Genomic DNA, 16,517 nt, shown 5'->3' on the forward strand with positions numbered 1-16,517 from the left:
TGAGGGTTTCCCGACAAGCTTGATAGAGCATATCATTGTACCACTCTTTAAGAGTGGGGACCCATGGTACCGGGCAACTACAGGACGATCATGATTGGTCATTACTTGGCCAGACTATATGGCTCTATATTGGAGTCGGAGCTGAGCTCATGGGCAGAGAGGCATGGGCATCGAGCACATGGACAGGCTGGCTTCAGGAGAGGATTTACTACCTTGGATCACGTACTGACACTTCGGGCACTTATTGAAGAGGGCACGGGACAAAAGAGAAGGATATACTGCTGCTTTGTGGACTTCCGCAAAGCCTTCGATACCGTACCACGTGCCAAGCTTATGCACAGATTGCATGACATTAAGTTACGCGAGGATATGCAGGGGGGGATATATGCTTTGTATGGGTTTGTGAACAGGCAGAATCCGACTATCTGATAGGGTGACCAACACGATAGGGGTGAAGCAGGGATGCCCGCTATGGTTCTGATCTGGCAATGGTGAGGATGCCGTGGTCGGGATCCTGGTGAGCGTGGCGGACGAGCACAACATAAGATAACTGCTCTATGAGTGGTGACTCCCTGGGAGCGTGGTCGGTGCCCTGATCTATCTAGGTACATCATGGCTCGGCCGCCTGTCTGCCAAGAGGGTCTCTCTGTGTCTCCTGAGCTCAAGTAGAAACAATCCCAGGCATCTCTGATCCTCAAACTCCATGACCCTGCGTAACGGCCCAAAACCCTCTCGGAAGAGGCAGTGATATCTCCCTCGGATCTCATAATAGACTGTACATCGGCAAATGTAGTGTCCCTCTGTCTCTACCTCCTCCTAGCAGAGCTGACAAATGCGGTCATCCAAGATCTAATGCACATATTGCCCTGTGTTAATCTGCAGCTAGTTTGATGAGGTCCGGATCTGTCCAATGGCACAACGTATCCCATGTGATAGGTGTACATGCATGTATGCCGAGCGGGTGATAAAATCATCTGGTGAGAGGTGTAGAAAATGGCTCTTGTAATGAACCATTTTCGTGCCTAAGGGCTCAAGGGGGCTAGTCCATGTCCTCTCTGTGTCCACTTTGATGATATCCATCCTGATCACGCGGTTTTGCTCTGAGCGGGTGAGATCCAAAAATGGACAGTCAAGACTGTACTGAAAGGGTGGTAGTGCCTCTATCCGCAAACCATGTAGGTCAAACCATGATCTCATCTGAGCGTACCAGCAATGAGTATCTCCATCGTTTGCCAACTGTATGGATAAGGTCAATGCCAATCGGGATTACCTTTGCTGAGGGAGCTCCCATAGCCGCTGTAAACAGGTAACTGCCTGGAATACGGCCTCGGTTACTTTTGGTGGGGCACCCAGCTCAACCCGAACAATCGCATGTGTTACTGATGATTTGCTCCGAATCATGCGGGCAATCATCATAATAAGTGGTCATTTGCCTCCATCCCTCATCTGTCCCTCTCTGAGATCTGTGATGTATACTGGGCCCCCAAATTGGAGCTCTGTACAGGAGAGTCGGTGTGACAAGCGGCCACAATTTGGTGCGTGTCTCTTGAAGCTGTATGTGTGCACAGTGCACACTGCCTCTCAAGTGCCCCCAAGGTTGCATGCCCTCCAGCTAATCTAGCTGCTGCTGCCTCCTTCAAGGAGAAACGCGGTCTTGTGAAAGTAACTCCCAAGTAGACATATGACCTGACGTACTCTACCGGCTCCCCTCAGAAAGTGAACTGAGGCTCTGATCTTGTCGCACATGCCTGTGTGGTGTTAAACACCATAAGCTTGGTTTTCCCAAGGTTCACTGTCAGATCTCTATCCGCACAGAAAGCCTGTAATGCATCCATGTGTCTCTGTAATCCCTCTGGAGAGTCTCAGATTACAACAATATCATCAGCATATAACAAAATGGGTATCAACATCCATGCCAGGCATGCCCCTGGGCCTCCCAATCTATCTACATAATCAGAGACCGCATCAATGTACAGTCCAAAGAGGGTGGGCGGACATCATGCATGTTCGTTTTGGTGTGGACCATCATTTGTTTCATAAAGACCCTCTACACTTAATAAAGTGGTGTATGACACACATCATCAATTTCTCCCTCCTTCACATCCCAATTTCTCCCTCCTTCACATCCCAAGTATGTCTGCCCTGGTGCACAAGAGGTTGCTACTTCCGCTGCTAGCTCCTGGGATTCTAGTGCGCGGAGAGGGCAAGGGTCAGCTAAGCAAGATGCAGGAGGAAATGGTCCAAATGTTGGACACAAAAACCAGCCACCACACCTCACTAATCACGGAGCTGGAGGCCCAAGTCGCCACCTTTAGAGTGGAAAACGAGACCTTGAGGGCACGTACTCAATTCAAAGAAGGAGAGACTCAACTATCCCTTAGTGATGAGCTGAATACACTTAGAGTGCAATTGAAGACCCTCCAGGAACAAGAGGAGAAGCAGGCAAACGAGCCAATCACATGGGCCGAGGTGATTAAGAAGACACACTAGGACAAGTGGCACACAGGAGGGAATGCATGCCACGCATCTTGGATGCACGAAAGGCAGGGAAATGGGCAGTAAACCGAGATGGGGGGGTGATCATCACCGAGCAATGTGCCCAATGACCGTGCGAGACCTATGAGACCAAGCTAGAGATTGCGGTTTGGAACTGCAATGGCGCCTTGAGGACACATGCAGGTCTGTTCGAGGAGACATTTAGAGGGAGACACTTGGTCTTATACACAGAGACTCATCAGCCCCAGGGGAGTCGGCTTCCAAAGGTCAGAGGATAAAGATGGGAGTCTGTTATAGTGGGATATCAAAGAGAGGGATCCCATTAGGTAGTCCACTGTACTAGCTCCATGTCCGAAGGGGTAGGAGGTGAAGGAGTGGGATCTAGGCCATCTAGCCAGGCCATTATAAATGGCCAGCCTATGAGCTCCGCCGAGGGCTAAGAGATACTCTCCATAGTCTGTGCGGGCTGCTGTATCCTGTGATGTCCGCTCCAGATCTGTACCCATCGAGTCAATCTGCTGGTACATGGGATCATCTGTCTCAAAGAAGGGTACCTGTGCACTTGTAGTGCGGGCATTGAAGTCTCCAGCCAGGAGGATGTCCCCTAGACGGGAAAACTTCATAATGTCACCATAAAGGGGCAGGTACGAGGACTCTCCATGGGTGGCATATTTAGAATTGGAGGGTGCAAAGTAACACACTGCAAGGTAGATGTCTCGGGCCCTCTCTGTATGGATCCTCACCCCCAAAAACTGTGCGGCCTCATCCCGTCTGACCACCTGTATCACATGTTGAAGCTCCTCCCTGTATAATAAAGCCACCCCTCCCAACCCCCGGGTATCCCCTCTTGTGCGTGGGTGTGAGCAAAAATTGGGCAGAGTGAAAGCCATCAAACCCAAACCGAACCACTAGTCTGGAGAGAGCCATGCCTGTCCCAGGAGTGGCTGATTCATCCGGGGCCCAAATACCTGTACAAAACCTAGAGTTAGGTCCATCTTCTTAGGGACTAGAAACATCATACCAGAGAGAATGGGTCTACCTAGGCCCATCACATCAGCCCAGTCCACTCGTATATCAACAGTACTCGCCCATGGGGAGCATACCCTGGGTACTACAAGGGACCACAAGGGGCAAAACCGAACCCACCCATGAGACAAGGGCCTCCAATGGTTTATTATCTGCTAGTCCCTGCTCCTCCAACCATTTGTCAACCTAAACCTGTTCCATGGTAGGGCTAACCCCATAAATGTTAAAATTAGCCATGGAAATAGAGAGGGGGTGGCTGTGGGCATCACGCCCCAGCACTAGTGTAACCTGCACTTAGATTAGAGCAGAACAAGCTCACCAACATCTCAAAGCTGATCACTAAATTTGATGGGACTGCAGACCCCATGCCACATTTGGAGATGTTCAATCAAATTTGTGAAGCCTTTTGCCACGTAGAAGATCAAATTAAGGTGAGGGCCTTTGGCCTCACCCTCGTTGGTAAACTTTGGCCAGTGGTTTACGTCCTTGAAAGCTGAGGATAAGGCCACCTTTGACCCCTTCAAAGAGTTTACCATCTCTCCTCGCCCCATCGATGTTGCAGCCGACCATGCATACCTGGCCTTCTCACTCACATGCCGATACACCATGCAACCACCTGCTTTGCCCCATCATCGTCTGAGATACCACTTCACCAGAGAGACCTCTTCCATCTACTTTGATCACGCCTACTGCATCCTCTCCGACCTCGACCCCCACATCCCACTTGATGAGCTTACTACACACCTCTCAGCCACCCTCCATGCGTCCGCTGCAGCCGCCTTCCCACACTCCAGAGCCACCCCTACATCACTAGGAGGGACTGTCCCACAGAATAGTTGGTACGACGAGGAATGTCGTGATACCCGAGCCCGTCTACATCGGGACGTGGCACTAGGATACACCACTCACTAGCAGGCGCGAGTCATCTTTCGACGTCTCACACGGAGAGAGAAGAGAGCCTACTAGCAAGGCTTGAGCAGGAGCTATACCAGCTATTTCTTGGAAGGGACTGTAAGGAGGCCTGGAGGATCTTAGGCATGTTTACAGTTCTTCGGGCAGCATTTTCTTATGACAAGTTTAACTCTCTTCTCGTCTACGACCCCTAGGAGGACTCTACGGTAGCCGCTCCGTTTTCCCCAACCGAGGCCACAGTCCCTTGCCTATCATTTTTCAGAGGTGGATCTCCAGCTCCGCGCTTCGACAATCACATCCTTAGAGGCCTCCGCTTTGGTATGCAAGATTGTTGGTAGCCGCCCAACGCGTGCACAACTCAAGGATCTTTTACAAGCTACCCTCCTTGGTGCACCTAAAAAGATTACTAATATTCATCCTTTGGGGCGTGGCTACTATTAGGTTGAGTTCTACTCGCCAGGTGCGTCGAATAGTGTCATGCAGCTGAGCCCCATCGCACTGAGTATGGACCAGGTCTTCTTTGTAAGGTGGCAGCACGGCTTCAAACCAGCATCCGACCCTCTATTGGCTGGCATTTCAGGCTTTCCCATGACAGTCTACTCCCCAAGACTTAGGAAGCAATACCTTCCTCTTCTCTCGGCGATAGGTGGTGCTAACACGAGAGTGATGGGATCCCCCTCCACCGCTACTTCGGCTCTTGCTCGGGCAGGCGAGATTCCATCCCTTCGCATCTGCGTAGCCTCTCTGAAGACGGTGCTGCACATTGTATCTCTTCCTTGCCTCCGTGGAGCCCCTATTCTGCAAAGAGTAGAGTACTTTGGCCTCCCAAGACAATGCTTCATATGCAGGCAAATGGGGCATCTCACTAGAGCTTGTCCTCATTGACAGTCCGAAAGACCGTCCCATTGGTCCCCCGGTGCCCCCCCCCCACGGGTCCCATCTCAAATCCTTTTTAGGGGGGTGGGAGGGAAGCTAGCCCTCACGTGACATAGCAACAGGATCCCTAACATAGTGGCAATGCACCTCAATGTACTTCGTGCGAGCATGAAACACTGGGTTTCTCGCAACTGCTAATGCGCTCTGGCTGTCAGTGAAAATCATAGTGCTAGACGACTGTCCAACACCCAAATCAGCGATAAGATGTCTGAGCCACACACACACTCAACTATAGTTGTAAAAGTTTCCCTGTACTCAGCTTCACAGCTGGAACGCCTCTGGCACGCCTCTGGCTCTCTATCTCAAGCATCGCCTCTAGCTCTATGCACCTTTGAATCAAGCGCTTTTCTGTGCAGCACACTACTATTCACAGCACCTACAGGAGAAAATGCCAAGTGCAGAGTGCATGGTGGACAAGTGTATGCAAAGTGTGTAGCTATTGGTTGGAAGTGTTGTGTGCGCAGGTACAAAGTGTGCAGGCGTGCAAAACTAAAAGCTGAAAGTGTGCAGGTTCAAGACGTGAGCTTTTATGTATATATCGTGTGGGTTTTGGTCCCGAGAGCAAACTATTGCAGCATTTCTGAGGTTCTATTCCAGTGATTCCAGCTGAATGCATGTACGCATCATGTGGGCTTCTGAGAAATGGATACTTCGTGCAATGTTGATGACCAGGGTGTCTGCCAAACACCGCCTAAAGCATGGCTCATTTTTCGTAGAAGAATGAGGGAAAGTACGCCTTCCCCGGGCTCATCTAGGGTGGGAAAAATGTCTAGAACCAAAGACGATTCTAGATCATGATCAAGGCAGAATTGAACAATATGCGACTAGATTTGGAAAAGGAAATGTATGAGGCTATGGAAGCCTGGAAGAACGACATGCATGCATGCATGAGAAAGCAATTGCATAAGGAAATACTAATGTAATTGCAGGCGGAGATGTATACGGCACTGAAAGGGGAAATGCAAGCCCTCTTGAGAACAGAGGTGAATGTAATGGAAATTGCGGTGTATAAAAAAGTTAGTGATGCCATGGCTGAGGTCAAATCGTGGAAAACTAAGATGGAGAAATGCATAACAGATAAAGATGTCTTGATCAAGGAACTCCAAGGAGAACTTTTGGCATGCAAAAAACAGCTAGAAGGGCATAAGGGGTCGGTAACACCCCAACTTGCAATGAAATTAAGGAGTTGAAAACACACGTTGAGAAACAGATCAGATCCTTTGCTAAGGTGACAAAGCAAACAAAAGCAGATGTTGAAGAGAATACCAAATGGATTGATGTAGTGAAGAAACACAAGGGTGCGTCAGTTGATAAAGTCGAGGTAATGAATGCCACTCTGGTGGAGGAGGCTAACGTTGAGATATCGAGCTCATCTAGTGAGACGGTGGACACTGATGACCCGCCTGGTGGATAGGCCCCACACTTACACCACTGGCATGGTTGGTGAGATCATGGGTGATATGCGGCCAGTGGGATGATAGGCTGCGTGACAACCATTATAGAGACTGGTATAGTTATAGCGCCAGCTCATTTAGTTGGGTTCACACTATGGAGAACCCTAGTATGTATTTGGTTGAGTACCTTTTCATAGTGTGTACTCTTATCTTTGTATATGGTGTGTTGAGTGTTGTGTGAAGAAGAAGAAGATTTTCAGCCTCTCACCTTGTGTGTTCTCTTTTAGGGTTTTCTGAGTGTGTGTGCTTTTGCAAGAGCTCAAGCTCTCTTCTCCCTTGCATCTTTTCATGGTATCAGAGCCTGGTTCATGCTAAGGGCTGAGCTGCAAGCAAGAGAAGCACAGGAAGCAGTACGAGGGTAAGAGCTTCATCTACTCTTCCCTATTTGTGTTAGCAACTACACCCTTGTCGGGAGCTCTACGGGAGGCACCGGCAAACGATCTCTGATTGAGGACCTTTCTTCGCGGGAGTAAAGCTATAGGGAAACTATATTGTCCTATAGGATTTAATTTTCCGGCCGAAAAAGCGTTTCGGGCGCGTTACGACCTCCGTTTTTCAGAAAGCAGGCGATTTCGAGTACTGCGGGTAAGTCATCGATTCTCTGCAAAACTCTCTTTTAAGAACTGCAGGAAGACAGATTGGTTGTGCAGACATTGTGTGTGCTGCAAACAGGTCCACAGTTGCCATTGGGTGTATGCATGCACATTGAGGTCACTGGTTGTGACATTTGAGTGTAGTACAGTACCGCTGCAGAAAATACAGCAGTTTGTGCAGGACAAACCAGAGTGTTGTTTCTGGTAAATTTGTGTGTCTGGCAAGATGTCAAATGATGGCATAAACCAGATAGTTGTTGAGAAGCTTGATAAGAACAACTTCCATGCTTGGAAGGTTGACAAATTTCCTGATGGGAAAGGGTTATTGGGACTATATAGAAGGTGAGCATGAAGAGGCACCGGAGATACCGGAGATTAATCCGATTGCTGCAGATGTGAAAGAGTTTAAGGATTGGAACCAAGGAGCCAGAAAAGTTATGTATTGGCTCTCTATCAGTATACAGGACACCATGATTGGGCACATACAGGATGCCAAGTCCCCCAAGGAGGCGTGGGACACCTTGGTAAAACTCTATGAAACGAATACTAAGGCACGAAAGATACAGTTGAAGAATGAACTTCATACTGTGGAGAAAAAGAGTATGTCTGTGAATGACTATGCATTGAAGATCAAGGGTATTATGGAATCCCTTGCATCTATTAGCGTTTCAGTAGATGATGATGATAAGGTGGAAGTCTATCTACGTGGTCTCGGGCCACAATAATACAAGGCGTTCAAGACGTCTATTCAGACTCGGGAAAACATTCCCAATTTCACAGATTTGGTGTCTATGTTGATTATAGAAGAGAAGAGCTTGGGTGAAGATCAACAGTCTTCACAAAACAAAATCAGTTCATAGCAACAGGCCTTCTACACAAGTTCAGGAAGAGGACGAGATAGAGGAGGCCATGGACGCAGCCAAGGAGATGGCCAAACAGGTAATCAGAATTATGGCCAGCAACAGCAACAACAACAGCCCCAGAATTCACAACAACAACAACACGCAAGTGGAAGAGACCAATTCAGAGGCAGGGGGAGTCAAAGAGGTCGTGGAAATTGGCAAAGGCAATATAATGATACACGTGGATGCGTTTATTGTGGTAAGCCTGGACATGTGCAAGCAGATTGTTATAAGAAGCAGGCTAACACGCAAAATGGAAAATTGCAGCAAAACAACTATGCATCCTTGAGCAGAAACAATGAGGATAATGAAAGGTTGTTTATTATGCAGCATGTCGTTAATGCCATGTCTGAAAATGTTGAAGCAACACATAAAGATGATGTATGGTACGTTGATTCAGGTGCTTCGAACCACATGACAAGTCATGGGGAGTGGTTCAAGGAGATGAAAAACCTTGAAAGACCAGGTTTTGTGAAAACAGGGGATGACACTACTCATCCAATTGCCCATGTTGGAGATGTGCCATTGTCTATGCAGGATGGCAAAGTGAAGTACCTTGCAGATGTACTTCATGTTCCGAACATAACAAAGAATCTGGTTTCAGTTGGCCAGATGATTGAGCAGGGTTTGCACGTTCGGTTTAACCCTGATGGTTGTTATGTTGAAGACTTTAAAGACAAGTGCAGGTTGGTTGCAAAAGGCAACAGAGTGGGCAGAATGTTTACATTGAATGTAAACATGCCTGAAGTGAGTGCTGCGATGTTTGCAAATGGTTCAGGAATTGTTGCAGACACAGACATTTGGCATAAAAGAATTGGACATGTGAATGTGCAGAGAATGAAGTCTATGCAGACTAAAGGAATTGTGACAGGGCTGCCAAAGTTTAAAGTCGAAGGTATGCAGAAAATATGTGAAGCATACCAATTTGGAAAGCAAACAAAGCATGTATTTCCACGTGATAGAAATGTGAGCAGAAATGCACTAGATGTTGTGCATTCAGATGTATGGAGTCCTACGAAGACCATGTCTATGGGAGGCTGCAGGTATTATGTGACATTTATTGATGACCACACAAGGAAAGTGTGGATATACTTCATGAAGGAGAAGGGTGAGATGTTCACTTATTTTCCGAATTTCAAAGTTATGGTTGAAAAGCAAACAGGGAAATATGTAAAGTGCCTAAGGTCAGATGGAGGGGGAGAGTACTTCTCCAATGAGTTCTCTGATTTTTTGAAGAAGAATGGTATTCGGAGACAGTTTACATGCAGATACACTCCGCAGCAAAATGGAGTTGCTGAGCGGAAAAACAGGCACATTGCTGAGATTGCGCGAGCATTGATGGGAGAGAAGAATATGCCGCATAGCTATTGGTCCGAGGCTATTTCTACAACAGTTTACATCATGAACAGGACTCCAACAACAGCCATACATGATGTAACTCTAGAGGAGAGGTTTACTGGCAGAAAACCTGCTTTGTCTCATCTGAAAGTTTTTGGATGCATTGCATATGTGCATGTGCCAGATGAGATGAGAACTAAGTTGGATCCAAAAGCTGAAAAATGTGTGTTTATTGGATACTCCCTTGAGCAAAAGGGATACAGGTGTTATAACCCTGCTACACGTGAGTTGAGGGTAAGCAGGGATGTTGTTTTTGATGAGATGAGTAGCTGGTATGCTGCTGAAAAAGAAGCTGTTGGGGCTGATGTGAGTAGAAATATGGTTACACAGAATGCAAGTCAGCAATCACAGTCTTTGAGTGGACCAGGAGAGTCCTCATCTAGTGGTTCAGTTGATAGACCATGGAGTGGCAGGCTGCATCATAATACCAGTCCTGCAAATGTGATTAGTACATCACATAAAGGCCAAGAGAAAGTGATTGAGCCCCTTAGTATGCCTGACATTTCTGCAGGGCATTCTCATGTTGATGGAGAGTCTAGTGGCTCAGAGATGAGCCTTGATGAGGATCTTGGGATACCAGCTATGAGAACACCTAGTGTAAAGAAGGCTATGGAAGCCATGAATGCAAAGCTGCGAAGATCTGGGAGAGTGAAGAATCCTGTGCAGAGGTTTACCTATGATGGTTATGTGGCACATCACTATGCATACATGGCAAAAGTTGTGCAGGTTATACAGCCCACATGCATTGATGAGGTTGTTGGAAATGTGTGTTGTGAGAAAGCTATGGATGAGGAGATGGATGCACTATATGGAAATGAGACTTGGGATTTAGTGCAATTGCCCAAAGGCAAGAAAGCCATTGGATACAAGTGGGTGTACAAAGTAAAACATAACAGTGATGGAAGCATAAGCAGGTACAAGGCTAGATTGGTAGCCAAAGGATATGCGCAGACATATGGCATTGATTATGAGGAAACTTTCAGCCCAGTTGCCAAGATGGCAACAGTGAGAGTTGTGATAGCAGTGGCTGCGTCAAAGCAATGGTCTTTACATCAGATGGATGTAAAGAATGCATTCTTGCATGGGGATTTGCAGGAAGAGGTGTATATGTTGCAACCACCTGGTTATGAGGATGTGAGTCACCCCGAGCATGTTTGCAGGTTGAAGAAAGACTTGTATGGCTTAAAACAAGCACCAAGAGCATGGTCTGACAATTTGACGGCACATGTCTATGTTTTTGGCTTTTTGTAGAATCCACGATTATCAGAATACTCTGATGTGGATTTAGAGCTGTTCAGGGAAGAGGCCATTGAGCATATTATTGTCAACATTCATAGCATGCCGCCTAATATCCATGTTGTGTTTGTGCCCCCTCCACCACGGCCGCAACCAGGACCACCGCCACGGTAGTACCCCCAAACACAAGTCAACAGGTTTGTTGTCGAGCTTCTAGAATCTGATGAATTTGAAGATGTCAATTTGGAAGCTTCAACCTCGCAATGACAGCAAGCTTCAGTTCCAGAAGAGAAACCGCCCCAAAAGCATCCGGAAGAGTAACTACCCCAAGAGCGTCCCGAAGAGCAACCAACACAAGAGCGTCCCGAAGAGAGCAAGCACCCCCTCAATGAGAAGCCTCACCGTCCCAACAACAAGAATCATCCCACACAATAGCACGCTTTGTAGGAAAAAATGAGAACATGCTATCAATGTTTTAAACATCCAATAAGAAAATGTAGAATATTTGTCTTAGTTTCTATTGCTCTAAGAAATACAAAATGTTGTCATGATTGATGTAACTATATGCTGTCAAAAATACATTTATCTCCATTTATCTCTATGTGATGGTCGTTTGCACCACGAAAATTTCTGAATATCTTGTCACTATTGGCTTTCATGTAGCCAATGCAGATTTCTCGCTGTATGTGAGACACAGTGATAGAGGGGTTGTGCTTGTTGTCATCTATGTAGATGACCTGATCATTACGGGGGGCCATGATGCAGAGATCTTTGATGTAAAGATCTTGCTAAGACAGAAGTTTGAGATGAAGGATCTGAGGGAGCTCAGATAATTCTTACGCATTGAGGTGATTAGGTCACCACATGGTATTGGATTACTGCGAGACAATATGGCTTGGACATGTTGTCCAAGTATGGTATGACAGGCTGTAAGCCTATCTCAGTGCCATTGGATCAGAATGGCAAGTTGAGTGCAGATTCAGGAGAGATTTTGGAGGATCCTACTATGTATAGGCACATAGTAGGAAGCTTGATCTACATGACGATCACCAGGCCAGATTTGAGCTATGCTGTTGTTACCTTGGTGAGTCAGTTTATGCAGGTTCCTTGGAAGCCGCATTTGGATGCATTGAGACGCATACTGAGGTATGTGAGGTCTACTTTGCATTGTGGACTATTTTATGAAACTGGGACAGAGATATGTGTACATGGGTACACAGATGCTGATTGGGCTGGTAGTATCTCAAATAGGAGATCTACTAGTGGCTTCATGTTTTCTTTGGGGAGTGCTGCTGTGACTTGGAGCAGCAAGAAGTAGCCTACGGTTGCTCTATTCAGTACAGAGGCCGAGTACAGAGGTGCTGCTATGGCAACATGTGAGGTAGCTTGGTTGAGAAAGCTACTTGCAGATTTGGGTCTATCAGTTGGATAGACAAGTTGTCATTTTCTGTGACAACATTAGCAGTATACAGTTGGCCAGGAACCCAGTTTTCATGCTTGCACGAAGCATATAGAGGTCCACTACCATTTTGTCAGAGAGAAGGTTTTGGCAGGAGACGTTGACCTTGTTTATGTCAGCACACAGGATCAAGTCGCTGACATCTTCACCAAAGCGTTGGGTACAGAGCAGCTCCGCAGATTCAGGGCTTCGCTTGGTGTACATGAGATGGAGTTGAGCTCGTGGGGAAGTGTTGAGATTTCGAGCTCATCTAGTGAGGCAGTGGACACTGATGACCCGCCTGGTGGATAGGCCCCACACTTACACCTGGTGAGATCATGGGTGATATTGGACCAGTGGGATGACAGGCTGTGTGACAGCCATTCTAGAGACTGGCATAGTTATAGCGCCAGCTCATTTAGTTGGGTTCACACTATAGAGAACCCTAGTATGTATTTGGTTGAGTACCTTTTCATAGTGTGTACTCTTATCTTTGTATATGGTGTGTTGAGTGTTGTGTGAAGAAGAAGAAGATTTTCAGCCTCTCACCTTGGGTGTTCTCTTTTAGGGTTTTGTGAGTGTGTGTGTGCTTGCAAGAGCTAAAGCTCTCTTCTCCCCTGCATCTTTTCAGCTAAGAGACGTGCCAGGGCCTTACATGTGCGAGTTACTGGATGGAATGAGAAAAGCTCCCCCAAAGAGGATGCAAAAGATCTTGGCACTAAAATGGGAGTATCTGAGCTCCCCATAGTGGATCCTTGGAGAGTGGGCAAGGATGCTACAAAGGCATGGGCATTGATCTTGAAGTTCCCAGACATGGGATCGAACAGGGCCTTCTTATCAAAAAGGATGGCTCTCAAGGGAGAGAAGATTTATCTGGATGAGGATCTAACACCAACACAAGTAGCACACAGAAAAGAGCATATGCCTCGGGTATATCAAGCACGAAAGGAAGGGAAGTGGGTAGTGTACAGGGACGGTAGGGTGATTATTACAGAGCGCCGATCCACATGACGGTGCGCGGCCCATGGGACCCTAAGATGACAATATGGAATTGTAATGGATCTCTATGTCTAGATGCAGGATACTTCGAAGACACATTCAGAGATAGAGACATTGTCTTCTATACGGAGACCCATCAGTGTGCAGGGAGTCGCCTCCCGACAGTGCGTGGATACACATGGGAGTCGGTTTATCGCCCCCACCCACGTACACCAGGTAGTACTAGAGGATCAGGCAGAGTGGCTATGTTATTTAGAGAGGAGCCTCGGGATATGGTTCATGTAGTACATAGAGACGTAGATGCACGATATATGTGGATTAGAGTTCGCACATAGAGGCTACAAGACATATACATTGCCGTATGCTATTTTCCTCTGCCTACTCGAGATATGCACAGCAGGGTGAGTCACCTTATTTGCCATTGTATGAGGACATCATACGCTTTGCTAACTTGGGAGACATTCTTTTGGTGGGGGACTTCAATGCTCGTACGGGCAATGAGCAATCAACACTTTATGACACAGAGGAGCCTTTATATAGAGAGCTTGAAGTAGATGAAGTGGGCATACAGAGGACATCACAGGATATGGGTGAGATCACAGAGTATGGGACACATCTCTTGGCTTTGGGGAGTGCTCATGGGTTGCTTATTTATAATGGTTTGTCACGATGGCCCGGTTCGGGTGCTTTTACATGTTGGAATAATAAGAAGGGCGCTAGTACAGTGGACTACTTGATGGGATCCCCTACTTTGATGCCAGATATCCAGAGTTTCTATATTTCTGACAGGCCGATTGGGATGGCGGCAGATCATGCATACTTATGGTTCACAGTGGTATGCAGGAACCAAAGACGGTTATCGCCATTACCTCTCTCTCGCCACCTTAGATACCATTTTACACGAGAGACTGCTGGAGTTTATTACAGTGCAGTCTACGATGGCCTTTTCACTCTTGACCCAGATAGCCCTTTAGAGGAGCTTATGAGAGGCTTTACAGAGGTACTACATACCTCGGCAGCATATGCTTTCCCATATACTATAGCTGCCTCTAAGCCCATGAGCAGTACTATTCCGCAAAATAGCTGGTATGATGTCGAATGCTCAGAGAACTGAGCTCAGCTACGGAGAAAGGTCGCCCTTGGGCCACGTACACACAGACAGGCCAGGACGCTCTTCCGATGCTTTGTGCGAAAGAAGCGGGATTACCTGGCAAAGCTTGAGGCAGAGTTGTACCAACTATTCTGGAGTCAGGACAGTAAGAGGGCTTGGAAAATGTTCCAAGAGAGGTAGCCACCTACCCCAATCACGGCACCTAACACTTGGCACGAGTATGCGATGTCCCTATATGATGTACCTGGACAGCCTCCCATTCCGCGCCCGCCATCACCTCGACCGGATCATTGTGTTTTCTTCACTTTGCGGATGGTGCTAGATGCGATTGATAGACTACACATAGGGAGGGCGCAAGATCATGAAGGTCTAGCAGTTGAACATTTCTCATGTGCACCGGATACTCTGGCACCGATCCTTGTACACATGTTTAATAGAGCTACGTGTGAAGGTTTCCCAGCTAGTTGGCCAGATAACACTATTGTGCCGTTGCTTAAGAGCGGGGATCCCATGATGCCCAGTAACTATCGTGCGATCATGATTGGCCATTATCTGGCTAAGATATACGGATCCATCTTGGAGCATGAGATGAGCCAGTGAGCAGAGATGGAGGGACATAGAGCAACTGGACAGGCTGGTTTTAGGAGGGGATACACCACACTGGATCATATACTCACCCTCTCAGAGCTCTTATTGAGGAGGGACGAGCACGAGGACGGAGGATATATTGTTGTTTTGTGGACTTTCGCAAAGCATTTGATACGGTACCAGGTGCCAAGCTTATGAGGAGACTACAAGATATTGTTGTCCCTGAGGAGATGCAATGGGGAGTATACACTTTGTATGAGTCAGTGATAGGCAGAGTACGTGCCCCAGGGGGCTTGTCATATGCAGTGAACAGTTCTATTGGGGTGAAGCAGGGCTGCCCGCTTTCACCCATGCTCTTTGGGCTATACATTGATGAGGTCTCAGACTATGCGGATAGATTGGGTGGCCCAGGGAGCCTAGCTGGGGTGTTGATACCCATCCTACTATTTGTAGATGACATCGTGCTTATCTCAGACACTCCTGAGGGACTACAGAGACACTTGGATGCATTGCAGTCTTTTTGTGTGGACAAAGATCTCACAATGAAACTTGGTAAAACTAAGGTTATGACATTTAATACCACACAAGCATGGGTGACTAGAACACAGATGCAGTTTACGTTTAGAGGAGAGCCAATTGAGTATGTCAGATCCTATGTGTACCTGAGGGTGACCTTCAGAGGGCTGCAGTTTTCTATGAGGGAGGCGCAGCAGAGGCTAGACTAGCATGAGGATTTGCAGCTTTGGGGGCACTTGAGAGAGTGCGCAGACATACAATTTCAGGAGCCACGCACGAAACTATGGCTATTTGACACTCTGGTTACATCGACACTTCTCTATGGAGCGGAGATATGGGGGCCTAGTGTTTTCCATAAGTGATTAGTGATGATGATTGCACACATGATTCGGAGCAAGTCATCTGTACCACATGAGATCATCAGGGCAGAGATGGGGGCTGCCCTAGTGGTTACTGAGGCTTTGTTCCGTGCAATTATTTTTCTCCATAGAATATGGGAGCTCCCTCAGCAGAAATACCCTCGCCTAGCACTCACTTCCTCCAAACAGCTTGCAGATGAGGGAGACACCTAGTGTTGGTATGCCCAGATGCGCACATGGCTGGCCTTGCATGGCATGAGTTTTGATGCACTCTTGCCTTATGCTTTACAGCCTGGACTGCCCGTTCAGGATGGACATTGTGAGACTAGATATAGAGAGGACATGGGTCAGGCCCCCGCAGCCGTTGGGCACGAAAATGGCACACTACCATTTTCTACACCTCTCTTCGGACGGGTTTATTATACGCCATGCTTACATGGACACACACCTCTCACATGGTATTCGGAGTGCTATTGGACAGATTCGCACCTCTTCACACCGGCTGAGGATAGAGACAGCTCGATATGAGGATATATCACTAGAGGACCGCATC

The 16,517-nt window shown here is 47.3% G+C and overlaps 1 protein-coding gene across 7 annotated transcripts in view; it reads right to left on the reverse strand.

Annotated features, from left to right (window-relative positions):
- The window catches only part of LOC147631292 (intraflagellar transport protein 57-like), a 133,641-nt gene that overhangs the window by 40,093 nt on the left and 77,031 nt on the right, over positions 1–16,517 (reverse strand). The gene's annotated exons all lie outside the window — the stretch shown is intronic.

This window comes from Cibotium barometz, chromosome 15 (genome assembly GCF_041138505.1).
Source record: "Cibotium barometz isolate CiBa-2024 chromosome 15, ASM4113850v1, whole genome shotgun sequence".
NCBI classification, from domain to species: Eukaryota; Viridiplantae; Streptophyta; class Polypodiopsida; order Cyatheales; family Cibotiaceae; genus Cibotium; species Cibotium barometz.